The sequence below is a fragment of the Corvus kubaryi genome, unplaced genomic scaffold (genome assembly GCF_017639235.1).
Source record: "Corvus kubaryi isolate FWS band 111438036 unplaced genomic scaffold, C.kubaryi_AGA036_p1.0 37397, whole genome shotgun sequence".
In the NCBI taxonomy this organism is placed as follows: Eukaryota; Metazoa; Chordata; class Aves; order Passeriformes; family Corvidae; genus Corvus; species Corvus kubaryi.
Genome location: NW_024581136.1, coordinates 19,375,274 through 19,388,730, shown reverse-complemented (window position 1 = coordinate 19,388,730; position 13,457 = coordinate 19,375,274). Strand labels below are relative to the sequence as shown.

The following is a 13,457-nucleotide window of genomic DNA, read 5'->3' as shown; positions in this document are numbered from 1 at the left end:
TGGTTTCCAGACTTAACAATCAATAAGTTCTGACTCATGTCCAGGTATTTTCTGCTCTTTCAGAGCTGTAATTTCTCACAGCCCATTTTAAAATTGGCTTTTTCAGAAGCCATTTCTTGGAGTGGTTGGGGTTGAACGTTGCTGTTTAAGATCAGCCCTTGAAAGAAATCAGGTTGAAACTCGAAGTGAAAAAATGCTTTGCTGAGACACAGCAAGCTGAGATCTGAGAGGGCCTTCAGCTGCTGTTTTCAGTCTCTTCTCAAAGATTTTGTGCTTCATCCTGAAACTTCCCTGGAGATTTGGTAAAGCAAATATGGAAAATGCCACTGTGCTCTTTGTAAATGTAGCTAGAAGTGTTTCAGACCCCAAAGTTTATCTGTCAGCATCAGGAAAAGCTGCGTTTAATGCACTGGCTATGATTTGTTTCTCAGTGACAGCTCCTGCTCAGATCATTTTGTTTAACTTTGACTGGATTGAGTGAATATTCTTAAATTTTGGTGAAATTTTGCGTTGTTTTACACATCCCCGGCATTTTTCCTAAGGGATCAGCTGTTATAAAACTTGATTGTTATGTGGAGTTTTCTGTTGGTGGCTTTGTTTCATTTTTCAGAATCACCTGATTTTAGAACAAGAAAAAGGAAATGGATGTAAACTAAAACTTCTGCCACTGCTTATGCTCTCCTTGGCCTCTTGTTGTCCTATTTTTTAACCAATCAAATTCCAAGGCCTTTCAATCAATGCATTAAATCCATGGAAATTTGGGTGGCATTGTCCTGTATGCCAGCAGATACCTTGGGAATATGAATCCACCTGGAGGGCTCTGAGTGTGGGGATGGAATCAGAGGATTTATGTTGTCCAATGTAGCAAATCTGATCTTTTATCACCTTGGAGGACTTGAAAACTTAATATAAACAATGAAATAATGACAAGTCAAGTCTCACCTGCCCCTTGTCCAGCCAATCTCTAAGATATCCATGACATAAAGAACTGAGAGTCTTTGCCCTTGAGCTGCCTTTCCAAAGGGATTAATTGGATTTATTCCACTGAGTCTCTGAGTTTCCATTCAAAGGCATCCTGTGTTTTGGGAGGGATGTAAAATTGTGGAAGAAATTTCATTGTGGTGTCTCCTCCCAGCTAAATCCACTCACCAAGTTGTATTCAGCAGAGTGTGATGCTCCTGAACTCAGAAACAAATCTGTCTGGGCTTTCAGGGTGGCTTGGGAACGATGGAAACCGATGCCCTGAATGCAATTTGTTTGGTTTTGTGCTCTCTGGCTTCATAAACTCTTGAATATCACTATAAATACAGTCAGGCACAATGCAGCATAACCAGAGGAAAGCATAAACCTCTCCTCTGGATTTTACAGTTCCGTGCACATTGTCTTTGAAAGGCTCCTTTAAAATATGGGTTACTCATCGTATTCCTGTAATCCTCAAACATGACAGGAAACAGCGACTCTGAGGGCTCGTCTCTTGTATCTGGGACATCAGCAGGCTGAGGGAGAGGAGCCTAAAGGGTGAAGGCAAATATTCAGCTGCATAAAAAGAAGTGTTTTGACCTTTTCATGTGTCAGTCATTCATCCTGTCCACGGTGAAGCAACACACCTGACAAAAGGCTGGATTTTATTGTTCCGGGTGCTGTCAGATGCTCCTAAATAACCTCTGTTGTTGCAGCTGCCAGGACTCAGCTGATAAAAGATGTTTTGATTCAGTTCATCATCCCTTCTCCGGAGCCAGGAAAGTGAGGCAACACTTCATCTTCGCTGAAGGGTGGAAAACAGAACTTAAAGCTTCGAAGTCTGGCGTGGTTTAATTACTGGGGAGCTGTTCCCTGCCCCGTTTGTATAAAACCAGAAATAGAGAAAAGGGGACAGAATTTCTGGAATATTTGCTAAACCCTGCAGGGCTGGATCTCTTCTGGAATGGAGACAGCATTCTAGAAAATAAGGGATATCATCTCCTCTGTAGCCTTGAGTTTCTTGAAGATTAAGGTGCATTTCTTGTCTTCTGTGGGCAGAACTGTCCTGAAGCCCTAAAAGAACAAAAGTATTTTGAATACAGTTAAGTTTCAGGCAAAAAAAAAAAAGAATTGTATTAAATTGATGGGTAAAAATTATTCCTCCCCTCATTTCCATCCAGGCTTTCTTTTGACATTTGGCACTCTAATTATTTTCTGAAATTAAAAAAATTATTTATGTCCTGGCCTGCACAACTTTGAGGTCGCTTCTCCTTGGTGGGTTTGATGTTTCAGGCAAGAATTGGACCTTTGTGAGTATTAGAACACATCATGAGAATTAGATCAAGGTTTATTAATCCTTTCAGGAGCCCCTTCAATTGCCAGAGGAGGTCAGGATGGACGAGCTCTACCTGGGGGTGCAATTTCTGTAATGGGGATGGAGGAGGAAATCAGTGACAACCTCTGGTTGTCCTCTGGCACCACCAACAAAGTCTTTGCCTTCCCTCCATCATGCAAGACTCAGATTTTTATTAAGTAAGAGCTGCTTATCACATGAAACCTTTTATTTTGCTTGACAAATTTCTTTCAGCTCCGTTTCTCTCTTAGTTGGGTTATATCTGCTGCTGGGGTGGAGTTGTTTTTTGTAGGAAGGATAAATAATATTTATTATTGATTATCAATTGCATCTATCGTTATTTCCACAGATTTCCTTCATGGCCACCTCCCTTTTTGACTACAAATATCTTCAAAAAACATCCCCTAAACAATCATTCTGTAGCTAAATGATGACAATCACAATCTTCAAGGCCAACTTTTGCTTTAGCTCCTGTAAATCCATGAATTTTCCTGAACACATTGGATGGTGGCCACTGTAACTTCTCAAAACTTTTAGCCTACAAACTAATTTCTCACCTGGTGGTCTCCAGTGATTTAAAACACAACCTATTTATGTTTAGTCTCATATGCTTAAGACTTGAAATGATAAACTATTCAAATCCCGAGTTCAATTTAATATTATTGCTGAAAACTGCTTCCATCCTTTAAAATGGAAAAAAAATAGACTCTAATTCTGTAAGTGTCCTAAACAAGAGACAGAACTGTGCTGGAAAAAAAAAAAAAAAGAGAGGCAAAAATCCTTGGCCAAGCACAAATCAGAGCCTGCAGGGCTCATGTTGGACTCGCTGTCCCTGACAATGATGCTTCCCTACTTTTCTCTGTGGGAAAGGGAGGACTGAGAGTATTCTAATCCTTTCCCTTGTGATCCCAGGGCACACTGGAGGAGATTACCCCAACCCTTGAAAGCACAGTGTTTTCCTTGCACTGAAATGCGTTCCCTAAACCCTTCCACATAAAAATCAATTCTATTTTAGCAGGGTTCAGGACCACCTCAGATCATTCCTTTCGTGGAGCAAAGTCAGCTGCTTCAAACTGATGCCTTGGGTTTGGACTTTCATATTTTTCAAGTCCTGCACTACCCAGTGTGTAACTCTGAAGCTTCTTGTACCCCCTTAATTTCTGCTCTCTTGTGCCAAGCAGACATAACAAAGCCTCTCTGGGTCTGCTCTCCAAGGGCACCCAGACCATCCTAGGTCCAAAAGTATAAACTAAAGAGCTTCTAAAGGGGGGCCAAGCTTGGGGAAATTACATCATTAACTGAAGCTTTAATTGGAGCATTAACCCTGCTATGCAAATGAACCAAACCTATAAAAAGGTGAGGAACTCGTGACCTGTTGTCCATTTTGGGGTCCATTTTGAGAGCAGCCTCTGCCCCCCAGGGGTACCTTTGAAGGCCTTTCAAATAAATACCTCCCTTTATTCCCTTACTCCTGTCTAGTCTCTGTTTCTAGGAGGCCTCTTAAGGATGAAAACAGCTGATGCTTTGCTCTGACTCGCAGGTGAGAGAGGGATAAACAAGCATTTCCCCTCCATTCTTACAGCAAGGACCAGGGGTTGTCTGTGAACAGTGGATCTACTGCTCAGCCCGATGTATTTGCATAAATAACACGTAAAAAATGACTGTTTATCCGTTTGCCTTCTCCCCTCCTGGAGTCACAAAACCAAACTGCATTTTAATGCGTGCCCGAATTTGAAAAAAAAAAAAAAAAATTATGGAGCAGTCAGAGTTCTTATTTTGAGTAGATGGAGAAACACTTGTGAATCTTGCGTAGGTATTAATAAATAATAATATTCAATGATCTGTACCCTGATTTCTTGTCTAATGTTCTGTTTGTTGTGCTGTACCTGCTGCTTTAAATCATGCAGGATGTTCCTCCAGCTCCTGAAACACCCACAAGAGGCTTTTGCTGGGTCATGAGTTTAGGAATGTGCTTTTTTTTGCCCAAAACATCTGGTTTACATGCTCACCTTCACCCCAGGTGAGAAATGGCAGGAGGAAAACATCATTATCTTTGGAGCTGTGCTTGGTTATTTGCACAGGAGCTGTGCCCTTATTGAAAAACATGGATATTGCCAACTGCAGGGAGCTGGGAGCACTGGGATGACACGCTCTCAGCAAAGGAAAAAGTGTTTGTGGCAATAAAAATGGGAAGATTGGATTCTAGCTGCTTGCCTCTGTGCAGCAGGGAGATGAGGGATGGAGTGGAAAGGGTGAGGCTGGTGCAGTGGAATAATCCGAGGGGTTTATTCGAGCAGAGGATGTAAAAGCGGAATTTGAACAGGCTCACGGAAATCAGGATTTCTGCTGCAGAAACTTGTGGAAAATGTGGTGGTTCAGCCCAGGTGCTTGCAGAAATATCAAATGCAGCACTTTGTTGGTGAAGGAGAGGGTGGATGGGGCCTTCTTGGGGGTGACACTGGCAGGGAGGTGAAGCTGCTGCACCCATGGCGGGAGCTCGAGGTGCCACGGACAAGGCAGGGGAATCACTTGTAGGTCAGTGATTATGGTCTGAGTGAGGCCAATAGTTTGGAGCTCTGAGAAACTTGCATTAAAATGAATAAATCTTTCTTTTCAGGACAGTTATTGCATGCATTTTTCTCTCTCTGGAGCCATTTTTCAGAAAGAGGCAAAAAATTATTGTGCTGTGACAAAACAAGAGCTGCCATATGTCAAGCAAGGTCCTTTGGTTTCCTGTTCTGTTTGTAGGTTTATGTTTTGAGGTTGCTGTGACCCCCACATACACCTAAAAAAGATTCCTTGGAAGTTTCTCTTCCCTGCATTTGTTGCATCAGCCACGATCCCGAACTTCCCCATATTTTGTGTTCCTTTGTTCCATATGCCTTTGTTCTGCTCAGTCCTGGCCACAAGGCCTCTGTCCCACAAGACCTGGCTCTGGGAATGACTGGATATCCATGAAAACCTCTTTCATCCTGACTTGGGAAGAAAAGAATGGAGGGGAGAGGCTTGGGGCAGGAGGAAGCTTGGATTGCAAGCAAAGGTAAGGGTTTAATTCCTAGTGGCTGAAGGAATTAATTGTGTTTATCTTTACCATCAGCTCTTCAAATTTCATTTTGGATCAAGTAAAATAACCCAGCTTAGCAGTTGATATTATCTTTTAAATTGTATTTCTTGATGTCCTTGTATTTATTCATTTCATGTAATTTCAGGACACAACATAGTAATGGAAAAAGTGCTCTTACTGGCAGCTTTTATTGAACTTAATGTCTCTGTACTAAATTCAATTTAGGATTTACTCCTCTTTGAGCATTTTGCACCCAGAATCTCATCTTTTAGAAAAGGTCTCATTTTGGTAATACAAGTATTTCCCTTGTTAACTCCAGCCATGGTTTTTATGTTTTGATGGGATAAATCAGTCTAAAGGCCAAAAATGCTGCTTTCAGCTTCCATTCCAGTTCCTGCCTAAGGAGGAAATTCACAGCTGCACAAAATGTAAACCAAAAATGCGATAGAAAAGGTTTTAATTCCCAGGAGCTGGAAGAAATGTGGCAGGGCAGCCTCAGGCCTGATTTTCACATGTCTCAACTGAAGAGCACAAGGCAATCTGGAGCAAACCCGAAGCAGGGGTAACTCAGGGAATGAGCACTTGGATCCTTGCTATTCCAAAATGCCCAGGGTGTAACATTCAAACTACTTTTTTATTCAAAATTGTTTGTGGCAGTCTCTAATTGATGGAGACAAGGAATGGGAGGAAAGGTGATCACCCTGCTTGGTTCAAACAGGAGGTTTTCCTGAAATTCCCATTTATTAAATGGACACAAACAAAGGATATATTGAAATTTACAGTGGATCCCTTGCTGGTGCCATAGAATATTTCCTTCATTTCTGCACCTGTGCTTTTAATTCCCACTGTACCTTTCAGGAGTTTAAGAGGACAATTCATCTCCAAAATTTAGGGGAAAAATTAGAAGAGAATAAACCATGAGAAGTTCATAATTTAGCAAAGATAAAAACATCAGGTGTAGAAAAACTAAATCCAAATTATCCCTCTCTGCCCCCTCAAAATATCCCTTACTTTCCAACAGACAAAAACCAGACTAGGAAAACCTTGTTTGCCTTGGGAATAATTTCAGTATTAACGAGAGTGTGATTGTACCTTTTAAATAATTTTTATTCCATGGTCAGAAAAGTCTTTTGAGTGTGAATTTTCTCCCAGTTGCAGCCTTTACATCAGTAGGATCTTTTATAGGATTTCTCTCAGCCCTCTGCTGGGATGAATGAGTCAATATGTTTGCAGTTGGATGGGCGTGGGCTGGCAGACCTGCAGGAAATGGGATGTGAAACATCCACATGAAGAAACAGGGCTGGGAAACGACTGCAAAACTCAACAGTTGCTCCTCTCAGACCAAAACACGGATTCCACACTAAACTTTGAAATATCACGGCTGCCACAAGCTGTGGAAACAACAATTCCCACGTGGAGAGGTTTAGATTGAATATCAGGAAAAAATTCCTGCATTGAAAGGGCTCTTGAGCCCTGGCACAGCTGCCCAGGGCAGGGATGGATTCCCCATCCCTGGAGGGATTTAAAAACCATGGAGATGTGGCACTTGGGGACATGGGGCAGGGGTGGCCTTGGCAGTGCTGGTTCACTTGATGGTCCTAGGGGGCTTTTCCAACCCTAATGATTCCCATTCCATGATGTAAAATGGCCCTGGACAGATTCCAGCCACGGGTAAAATCTCTTTTTGACAGTTGTGAGGATATAAAACAGGAACAGAAATTTAAGCCCTTTAATAAAATGCTTTCTAAAGGACCTTTTGGATGTTTCATCCCCAGTTTGGGCCCAGTGAGGCTTTGGGAGGTGGGAGCAGAAACAGAAGCAAACAGAATTATTTTGAACAATTGGTTCACATGGAAATGATGAACAGCTCTGGGAATAATTTCTTCCTGAAACAAATCAGTGCAGAGTGTGACTACAGAACACAGCAAAGGTTGCTGCCTTTCCTTGGTCATTTGTTTAGTTTGGTTTATTTTTCCAGAAATTTCTATCCATTCATTTGAGGACAAAACTCTACCCCTGGGAACTTCAGGTACAATACACAAAAAAATTAATTTTTAAATGGGAAATAATAAGAGTAATGCATCATTACTGACTACCCCTGTGCAAATTTATAGCAGCTTCATTTGGAGCCATTAATAAACAGGCTAAATATTAACATGAATTCTCCTGGAATATTGGATATTATATTATTGAGTTATTAATGCATTATATTATTGAGTTGTATTCTGTACACACAGTGTGCTAAATGTGGTATTTAATTGTAAATTACTGCCTCATTGCTCCGAATTTTTAAAATCCAATCAATATTTCCCAGTTTTAGTGGTTTGTATCTCATACTTTGGGGTTTTCACCGCCTATTTTTGAAAACTTTCTTTGTTAGAACCCTGTTGTTCGCTGCTTTGCTCTAAATCGGGATTTTGATGAAACATGTAAGAACTAAAAATGGGAGGGTAAGAGTTTAATGCTTCTTGAAATGCTGTGTAATGCTTGGAAGAATCCCATCACTTATACCAGGAGCCTTCATGCATGATTCCAGAATGGCTTTTTATATGGGAAAAGTAAGGAATTGAATAGCTGCTTCATTCCAGGCAAATTGGCTTTTTGTGGAATGACAAACTGATTACCTCTGACTGCTAAGAGCAGGATTTTAACGTGCTGAACAAATTTGCTTTTAATATTTCCCTATTTATATCAATGTATATCACCTTAAACCTTGGGATTTCCATTCAGGATTACGTTAATGGGAAAGTTCAGCTTCACAGGCAACAGGATGGAAAAATTCATCCGGTTTCAGCCTTTGGTTCAATTTAGGAAAGTGTAAAACTCATAAAACTGGATCACAGAATGAGCACCTGGAATATGAGCTGCAGATTTGATCCTTGTGGGCTTGGAAAACAGGAAATTTAGTGTCGGGAGATATTGAATTCTGAACTTAAAAATTGATTCTGGATCTGCTTAGGGGGGTCTAAAATTCAATAAATCACCTGAAGGCCGGGGCTTTCAGCAGCTCTGCTGTCGTTGTGAGGTGACCCCTGCTCAGGTGGGGGTGCAGGAGGGGCTTGTGGTCCTGGAGCAGTTCTCAGCTCTTGTAGGAGTTCCCAAACCACACAGCAGCTCCATGCCTTTCATCCTCTCTTTCATTCCAGCAGGGAACGAAGTGTGTGGAGAGGGAGTTGAGGTGATTAGATGGGAAGTGGTGAGATGGGATCCGCTGCAAGATTGATCCCAGCCCAACACACACGATCTCATGGAACGGTGTGGGTTGGAGGGACCTTAAAATCATCCAGTCCCACCCCCTGCCAAGGACAGGGACACCTCCCACTGTCCCAGGCTGCTCCAAGCCTCATCCAACCTGGCCCTGGGCACTGCCAGGGATCCAGGGGCAGCCACAGCTGCTCTGGGCACCCCGTGCCAGGGCCTCCCCACCCTCCCAGGGAACAATTCCTTCCCAATATCCCATCAACCCTGCCTTCTTTTGGTTAGAAGCCTGGGAAGTTGACACTGTTGACCCTTAGATCCCATCCAAAGAATATTCTGAGGAATGAAGAATATTGGGAGAGCAGGAGGAGGAAGAACAGTTTGTGGCGCTCAGACCTCAATAATCTTCTTTTTTTCCTTCTTCCTTAAGTGATTACAGAGCTGAGGTCGCTGGAGGAGCAGAAAGGAATAAAGAAGAAGGGGGAAAGGAGATGGTTGTAGTCATAAAAGTTGCAGGAGAAGCATGACTTGTTTTATTGATGTGAAATTCCCTGGATGCCCGAGTGACTTCACTTAGGAGAAATCTCAGCAATGTTTCAGGAGGGGATATTCTAAATGAAATGTTTTATCTGCAAAGTGCTAAAATAGATTTTCTCTCAGGTGAGCTCTTTAACTTTGAGCTTTCTGGCCTCGGGAAATTATGTTTGAAGCTCCTGTTGTCTGCACTGCCTCTATGGGAGGTTGCTTCTTAAAAACGGGGCATTATGAGGGAAAGCAATACTTTTCTTGGTTTTCCATTTTGCAGGACAGGTTGTTCCTGCTGTTCTGCCACTTCAAGATCTCTTCCCTCAGGAACACAGACATGGAAAAATACACTGACACAGCTCTGCAAGGAGACCTGACTGCTGTTGCCAAGGTGTCGGTGTTGTGAGACTTTATTGGAAATCTGGGAAAATTCGTGTCATCCCTGACAAAGATCTGTCCCCAGGGGGTACAAGCCAACTCTGAGACAGAGAGGGAAAACAGAGCACCCCAAAGATGTCCAGAACATCTCCTCAGCGATTTCCTGCATTTCTCCAAGCACCAGCAGGTTTTAGGATGCACTTTAACACGCTTTTATCCTCCAGAAAAACTGAGCTCTTCCCCCCCACCAAGGTAAGCTCTGAGAAGTCTCCTTGTTTTGATTTCCTGTACATGATAAATATCCCTGTATTCTAACGAGAACCCTTGCTCAGAAATGGATAAATGGATAAATGTGGTGGTACAGTGACACTTAGATAGGATCCTTCTCTTTTAAGAAGCCTCGATTCCCTTTCTGAAGCCACGGGGACACCACGAGGGTAAAGCTGCCTTTAAAGAAATCTCTCTTTTCAGGGTTCCCACCAATGGGAGCCCTGTGCTGCTGAAAGGTGGCAATTAACCCTTAAACAAAGATTTATTTCTTGTCAGAGGTTCCTGCTGGCCCAGTCACACCAGAGCCATTTCCAGCTGGGAAAATCTGACTTTATTCTGTGATTGTCTCCCTGTCTCTCATAAACATTATCTCCCAAACAGGAATTTCTCTTTCCTTTTGCCATTATGGCAGCTCGAGGAGGTGTTTTTCATTTCATAACCACATCCCTGAGGACACAGAGCCAACAGCGAGCCTGAATTCCCTAAAGCAATTTCCTTTGATATCCATACCCTCTTCTCCTTCCATTGGTGCAATCTAAAGCTGGGGATGGATAAAAGCTGCTGTGCTGCAAGTTCATCTCCTGCCAGGGCAGGAGTTGTTCTCTGTAGTTTATTTCTGCTGTTTTGACCAATTTGTTATTTCAAAGTTTATTGTATCTCTCTTTCAGGAAACAGGAGTTTCTCCTGTTATTCAGCCTAAATTTCTGTTGTCCTTATTTCATTTTTTTTCCTCTCCTCCCATTTCTATTTTCTTGCAGCTCGAAAGTAGAGAGCGACACACCTTTAATACTCACAGGGAAGAAACTTTCTGGGAAAATAACAAATTGGGGAAGCCTCATGTAAAGTTTCACTCCTAAATCTTTAGACAAGATAAATCTGGGTATGAAACATAAAGATTACTGGAGAAAAGAGCAGGCTGAGGCTCCTGGTGTCCCTTAAATTGCTGTAAGACAGTCTCTGGCTGAGGAATGGGAGAGAAATTAATCTGACAACTGTTGGCTTCTCCGTGGGTTTCGGAGGGCTCTTTTTTCGGTTGTGACAAACATTTGCTGTCACTGTAGTTGCAGTAAGTTCCATGAGATGCTGTAAAAGCCAGAAGTGGAGAAGCGTTTTGGGCAATTCTGCTGGCTCCTTTCAATGTCACTCACAGGGCTGGCAGATGTCAAACCCACAGAGACAGGTCCTGGCCATGCTGAGAGGGATCAACACGGATCTTTCTGGAACAGGGAGTTGTAGGAAAGGCCCCTGGCCACGAGCCTTCAGCTGAGTGGCTTTGGGAAGGAGCAGAGCTGCCTCAGGCAGGTGATGGATGTGGGATGCCACCAGGACTGCGGAAATGTGGCTGCTCTGCAAGGCAGGAACAGATTAATAAACACTGAGAGAGGGAGGGGGAAGAAATCAGAGCATAAAGGAAATTTCTCAGTGTCTCTTGCAGTCCTCTGGCTCCAGGTTAGCTCTGCTTGGCCTCCCCCTTTTCCCAGTCTATTCATAGCCTGTATTTAACACTCGTATTTGCTTTAAAAACCCCAAGTACATCAAGGCTAAATAGAAGCGTCTCTGCAGCGCTTTGTTGTCTCTTACAAAGGCTGCAGCTGAGAGTCCTCCCTCCCTGGCACCTCCAGACACTAATTACAGATGTCAAACGAGGTGTGGACTGCCACCACCAACATCACAGGGGAGTTTGCTTTGATGTCTCACACCTTCCCTCCGCTGACTGAAGTCGCTGCCAGAGGTGCAAGACATCCTAATACGTCCCTCTCTTGCTGCCTGTTTATCTCTGGAAAGCTTTCCAATTAAAATACGGGAGTGAACCAGGGCGCTGGTGATACCCTCCTTGCTTTTGATGTGCTGCTTTTATAAAGTTTTTATGGTTGATGAGCCATTGCTGTTCCAATTCACCTCTGACGTGAGGTCAGATGCACACACAGCCTTTACTTCAAGGCACTTGGCAATCTTAGTTCAATAACAGCTCTGATAAACCCTTTTAATCTCGTGGAAGACAAAACCTTGATGCTTAAGGTAAACTTCGTCATTTTTTTCACTAATTAAATAAATATCATTTTCTATAAAACTTCTGCAATGATCTCCCTGAAAGGAGATCGTGGTGAGGAGGGGCTCAGCCTCTTCTCCCAGTAAACCAGTGACTGGACAATGGGAAATGGCCTCAAGCTGTAGCAAGGGAAGTTCAGGCTGGATATTAGGAAGATTTTTTTCACTGGAAGGGTGGTTAAGCTTTGGAACAGGCTGCCCAGGAAAGCAATGGAGTCCCCATCCCTGGAAATGTTCAAGTGAGTAGAGGTGGCAGTTTGCAGTCTGGTTTAGGGCAGGGTGGTGATTGGTCAAAGGTTAGACTGGAGGTCTTGGAGGTCTTTTCTGACTTTAATTTCATTTAATTCTGTGATTCTGTGATCTGTTTCTTTTGAGAACTAACGATCCTGGTGTTCAGAGCACATTGAAATTCCCTCTCCCTCTGCTTTTTCCTTCCCTACATTTCTTCCCCCTGCTCTCTCTCTAATGTGTGATCAGCACCCCATTTCCATGGAGACTTTCTCATCCACCTGTTTGTGGGGATTAAAGATCAGCAAGTCCAGGAACCCTGAGATTCCATCTCATACATTCCTCCAGGAGGGACCTTTCATTGAACCCCTCTACACCTCTCTGCTCTTCTGTGAACTCATAAATAATAACACGATGCTCATATACGAAATATTTCTGCTTTAACCTGCAGCAGGGATGTAAAACATCCTCCTGTGTCTGGAGAAAACTGCGTCCTGATGAAGCCTTGGGGCCATCCATGTGGGATTTGTTTATGGGAGACTCAGTGCAAACCTTGAGGAAATGTGTCTTGTAGTAAACAGGTTTCAAAGAGACAAAGCTGCCACGACTTCAGCTTTGAGCAGTGAACACTGTAAATATAAATGGCCATTATAAAATGCAGTAATTGTGATTTCCGGGAGTTTAACTTTCCTATTTTATCCTGCTGTTTATACCCAACCAAGAGCTGGAGCAGAATAAAAATACATGGATCCACTAATACACTGTGTAATTCAAATTGTCCTTAAATAGCTTTCTAAATTCTATTTCGTTTTGTTATTTTTGGATTTATTGCTGCTTTAGTTCATAAAGCTGCTGGATCCCAAAATCTGAATTACTGTCCCTCTCTTTTTTTTTTACTACAATAAGTTGTATACAAGTATTCTTGATTATTTTCCTTTAGTTCCTCATGAAATAATAAAGTAACAGCTTTTTATGCTCTATTTAAATTTTGAGTGCCAGCCAAGCTCCGTCTCTCCCTGTTTTAGCATCCATTTAAAGTGAATTTTCTAATCAGCTCTGTCCTGCACATCATAAAGCCTCCCCTCGCTATCTGTGCTGATAACTCCAGAGATTTCCAGGCTGGGAAATTGTTGGTCATGCTTCTCTGCCTCTGCTTCCCTCAAGAATCCAGCCCTTAGGAAATTCATATTCCCTGATCCTGAGATTATACAGATTCCAGGAGCAGATGGTTCTGTGGAATTTCCAAGGTCGGCATTCAAGGAGGTTGGAAAACTTTCACTGAATATTTACACGCTCCACAACCTCAGTAACTTCTCTTTCTGATAAATTTATTTGGTTGATCTTAAGCTCGTTTTCTTTCTGAATGCTCTCCTACTTTCCAATAAAAGCCCTAAAAGGACAAGATTTAGTTTTAAGTCCTAATATTAGTTC

General features: G+C 42.5%; 1 long non-coding RNA gene across 1 annotated transcript in view; it reads left to right on the top strand.

Annotated features, from left to right (window-relative positions):
• The first annotated feature begins 9,387 nt into the window (after positions 1–9,387).
• LOC121671112 overlaps positions 9,388–13,457 on the top strand; it is a 53,489-nt gene continuing 49,419 nt past the window's right edge. Inside the window, exon 1 of the long non-coding RNA XR_006018396.1 lies at positions 9,388–9,731. This is a non-coding gene — a long non-coding RNA (uncharacterized LOC121671112). The remainder of the gene's footprint in view (positions 9,732–13,457) is intronic.